At 43.4% G+C, this 5,000-nt stretch overlaps 1 protein-coding gene across 1 annotated transcript in view; it reads left to right on the top strand.

Moving 5' to 3' along the window:
- LOC135102780 (chorion peroxidase-like) overlaps positions 1-5,000 on the top strand; it is a 50,354-nt gene that overhangs the window by 3,813 nt on the left and 41,541 nt on the right. The window lies entirely within an intron of this gene.

The following is a 5,000-nucleotide window of genomic DNA, read 5'->3' as shown; positions in this document are numbered from 1 at the left end:
GTTAGCATGAAAATAGCGGTAGAAGACAGCTAGATATGCAACATTGCGGCGGTGAGAGAGAGGCTGAAGATAGTCAGTTAGAAGAGAGGAGTTGATGTGACGAAAAATTTTTGATTCCACCCTGTCTAGAAGAGCAGTATGAGTGGAACCTCCCCAGACATGTGAAGCATACTCCATACATGGACGGATAAGGCCCTTGTACAGAGTTAGCAGCTGGGGGGGGTGAGAAAAACTGGCGGAGACGTCTCAGAACACCTAACTTCATAGAAGCTGTTTTAGCTAGAGATGAGATGTGAAGTTTCCAGTTCAGATTATAAGTAAAGGACAGACCGAGGATGTTCAGTGTAGAAGAGGGGGACAGTTGAGTGTCATTGAAGAAGAGGGGATAGTTGTCTGGAAGGTTGTGTCGAGTTGATAGATGGAGGAATTGAGTTTTTGAGGCATTGAACAATACCAAGTTTGCTCTTCCCCAATCAGAAATTTTAGAAATATCAGAAGTCAAGCGTTCTGTGGCTTCCCTGCGTGATATGTTTCCCTCCTGAAGGGTTGGACGTCTATGAAAAGACGTGGAAAAGTGCAGGGTGGTATCATCAGCGTAGGAGTGGATAGGACAAGAAGTTAGGTTTAGAAGATCATTAATGAATAACAAGAAGAGAGTGGGTGACAGGACAGAACCCTGAGGAACACCACTGTTAATAGATTTGGGAGAAGAACAGTGACCGTCTACCACAGCAGCAATAGAACGGTCAGAAAGGAAACTTGAGATGAAGTTACTGAGAGAAGGATAGAAACCGTAGGAGGGTAGTTTGGAAATCAAAGCTTTGTGCCAGACTCTATCAAAAGCTTTTGATATGTCCAAGGCAACAACAAAAGTTTCACCAAAATCTCTAAAATAGGATGACCAAGACTCATTAAGGAAAGCCAGAAGATCACCAGTAGAGCGGCCTTGACGGAACCCATACTGGCGATCAGATAGAAGGTTGTGAAGTGATAGATGTTTAAGAATCTTCCTGTTGAGGATAGATTCAAAAACTTTAGATAGGCAGGAAATTAAAGCAATAGGACAGTAGTTTGAGGGATTAGAACGGTCATCCTTTTTAGGAACAGGTTGAATGTAGGCAAACTTCCAGGAAGAAGGAAAGGTAGATGTTGACAGACAGAGCTGAAAGAGTTTGACTAGGCAAGGTGCAAGCACGGAGGCACAGTTTCGGAGAACAATAGGAGGGACCCCATCAGGTCCATAAGCCTTCCGAGGGTTTAGGCCAGCGAGGGCATGGAAAACATCATTGCGAAGAATTTTAATAGGTGGCATGAAGTAGTCAGAGGGTGGAGGAGAGGGAGGAACAAGCCCAGAATCGTCCAAGGTAGAGTTTTTAGCAAAGGTTTGAGCGAAGAGTTCAGCTTTAGAAATAGATGTGATAGCAGTGGTGTCATCTGGTTGAAATAGAGGAGGGAAAGAAGAAGCAAAGTTATTGGAGATATTTTTGGCTAGATGCCAGAAATCACGAGGGGAGTTAGATCTTGAAAGGTTTTGACATTTTCTGTTAATGAAGGAGTTTTTGGCTAGTTGGAGAACAGACTTGGCATGGTTCCGGGCAGAAATATAAAGTGCATGAGATTCTGGTGATGGAAGGCTTAAGTACCTTTTGTGGGCCACCTCTCTATCATGTATAGCACAAGAACAAGTTGTGTTAAACCAAGTTTTAGAAGGTTTAGGACGAGAAAAAGAGTGAGGAATGTACGCCTCCATGCCAGACACTATCACCTCTGCTATGCGCTCAGCACACAAAGACGGGTCTCTGACACGGAAGCAGTAGTCATTCCAAGGAAAATCAGCAAAATACCTCCTCAGGTCCCCTCAACTAGCAGAGGCAAAACGCCAGAGGCACCTTCGCTTAGGAGGATCCTGAGGAGGGATTGGAGCGATAGGACAAGATAAAGATATGAGATTGTGATCGGAGGAGCCCAACGGAGAAGAAAGGGTGACAGCATAAGCAGAAGGATTAGAGGTCAGGAAAAGGTGAAGAATGTTGGGCGTATCTCCAAGACGGTCAGGAATACGAGTAGGGTGTTGCACCAATTGCTCTAGGTCATGGAGGATAGCAAAGTTGTAGGCTAGTTCACCAGGATGGTCAGTGAAGGGAGATGAAAGCCAAAGCTGGTGGTGAACATTGAAGTCTCCAAGAATGGAGATCTCTGCAAAAGGGAAGAGGGTCAGAATGTGCTCCACTTTGGAAGTTAAGTAGTCAAAGAATTTCTTATAATCAGAGGAGTTAGGTGAGAGGTATGCAGCACAGATAAATTTAGTATGAGAGTGACTCTGTAGTCGTAGCCAGATGGTGGAAAACTCGGAAGATTCAAGAGCGTGGGCACGAGAGAAGGATAAGTCATTGCGCACATAAACGCAGCATCCAGCTTTGGATCGAAAATGAGGATAGAGAAAGTAGGAGGGAACAAAAAAGGGGCTACTGTCAGTTGCCTCAGACACCTGAGTTTCAGTGAGGAAAAGAAGATGAGGTTTAGAAGAGGAGAGGTGGTGTTCTACAGATTGAAAATTAGATCTTAGACCGCGAATGTTGCAGAAGTTAATGAAGAAAAAGTTAAGGGGGGGTGTCAAGACACTTATGGTCGTCGACAGAAAGGCAGTCCGATCTGGGGTCATTTATGGTCCCCTCCCCAGATGGGGACTCCGAGGCTGGTGTAGGAATCGCCATGATGATTTTAAAATTTTTGAGTGAAGTGTGTGTGCGTTATTAGGTGCTTGTAGTTTTGTGTGGAGGAAGAGAGTTGTCTTTAGAGGCTAGGCTGTGACTACCCCCTTGTGTTGTGAGACACAAAGGGAAACGTTCAGTGAGGTCACAGCTGGGTTTAATGATAAGTTCACAGCAACCCCTGAACAGTGCTTTAGGCCTCACTGGGAGTAATTATCGTTTCAGCAGGTGTCTACTGCCTCCTATTATTTTGTGTTACATGTATTGCGTAAGGGACATCTTCACATGAACTCTATAATTGCATCATTATGGATTATGGTTGTTGTGTTTCTGGATATTTATATTATCAGACGCTTGTGCGTCAAACTACCTACTATTATATAGTATATATAGTATAGTATATAAGTCGAGGTAGATCATGAGAGGAAGCTGCTCCGTCAGTAATTCCAGGTTGGCTAGACAGAATGGTGAAGGTGAGGGACCACGGTTGGTCGAGAAGCCTAGCTTATCCTACATGGGTTTCTGTCCTTAGATGTTACACCATGGTTAGCAGAGACCAGGTTGTGTGACACAGCGGCCACTGTACGTACATGATTATGATGGCTGCCACAGCACATGCTTGTGATTGAAAATATGCAGATTTTGTACACAAAATACCTTATATTTCACACCTACCCACCTGCCAATTTTGAAGATAGAAAACAGGATTTGGCCTATGTCTCCATCTTTGACATTACGACTTAACTTGTCAGTAAGATTAAGAATATGTAACAACACAGACACCTTTCAGCACATCATCTGGGCACTTGGAAAGGAGGAACTAATCCGACTTCATCTACATGAAGAGGAAAAAAATCGCTGAGTTGGTTTCAGCAATCTGCATAACATTTTCAACAGTTAAATGGCCGAAAACCATACAGTAACTACTTATTTTTCTAAACATCAGTGAGTAGGCTCTCATGATTTTGATGCTCTCCCAGCTGAAGAATATAACAGCCTGGTGGGTTACTGAAATGTAGCTGTCCGGAGGCAGCTAAAGGATTTTAGACCCACACGGTGACGCGAATTGTTTATTGCATTCGGTCAAGCCTGAAGACATACATAAAACGTGCGTAGCACTACTAGCCATTACACACTGTATCAACATAATGCATCACTAATCATGGATTATGCTAATTAGGGCAATCAACCCCTCGTTATACAGATGTGGAACTCACGTGTTTGGGGTCTTAAAGAAGCCTGTCACCAAGCAACACCTGCGTCAGTATTGTGGTGATCCAATCTTTCCTGGAGTAGTCACACCCTAACTCGGTGGCGGTACAAAGGAATCTGTCCTTCCTGGTTTCGTTCCTGCTGGCCCTCGGCGCCTCACGCCTGCCCATCTTACCCTTAGGTCAGCAATAGTTTCCGGGTGACCCATTCCTCTACGGAGATCCCTCTGTGTCTTATCTACCCTACGCGCCATGTCATCAACTTTACCACTTAAACACGATCATCACTACCTCTCTGCAGCTAAGCTCTCCACAGCTAGTTCCTCTCACACATCTTCACTACTGCAATTAACTACTATAATGAATTCAGTTTCCTTAATCTTTACTCTAATTAACTTAGTTTCCTTAGTGTTACCCATGCTTCATATACTACCTAGCTCTATTTTGCATACGCTTGCTCAACAACAACTTTCACTCGCTCGGCGGTCTTTCACCCGCTCGGCGGTAACAGAAATATCAGAAATTCCAAGTCTGGCTCTGTTCTTCAGTGACGAAAAGCTAATGCTCATAATTTCACACGCCTGTCCAGCACTATAAGAAGAAATCCTGCATTAAGCTAACAAGTGCCTCCAGTAAACTGGAACTCTGTTTAGACGCGTAAGTAACTTTCAGCAGTATCTTTCTATCTCCATCTAGTGGGAACAGCGTCTAGTTTTTTAGCTTTCATTCATAAGCTCACACTGAAATATGAATGTCACACAATACAACTTCAGAATTAAGATAATTTCCTTATACTTATTTCTAAATTTGTTTATTATGGTATATCTTTGTATTTTTTAATACCACAATTAACAGTTAGAATTAATAGTGAACACTCTACTAGGAGATTATTGTGCGTCACATGAAATTTTTGTGGGTGCCGGTGTGGGTGCGGGGTACTCATCCTAGTCACTACTATGTGTGTGTGTGTGTGTGTGTGTGTGTCTGTGTGTGTGTGTGTGTGTGTGTGTGTGTGTGTGTGTGTGTGTGTGTGTGTGTGTGTGTGTGTGTGTATGTTTTATAATGTTAAGAAGCAAGT

Source organism: Scylla paramamosain, chromosome 8, assembly GCF_035594125.1.
Source record: "Scylla paramamosain isolate STU-SP2022 chromosome 8, ASM3559412v1, whole genome shotgun sequence".
NCBI lineage: Eukaryota > Metazoa > Arthropoda > Malacostraca > Decapoda > Portunidae > Scylla > Scylla paramamosain.
The sequence above is the reverse complement of the archived record's forward strand: the minus strand, read 5'-3'. Positions and strand labels throughout refer to the sequence as shown.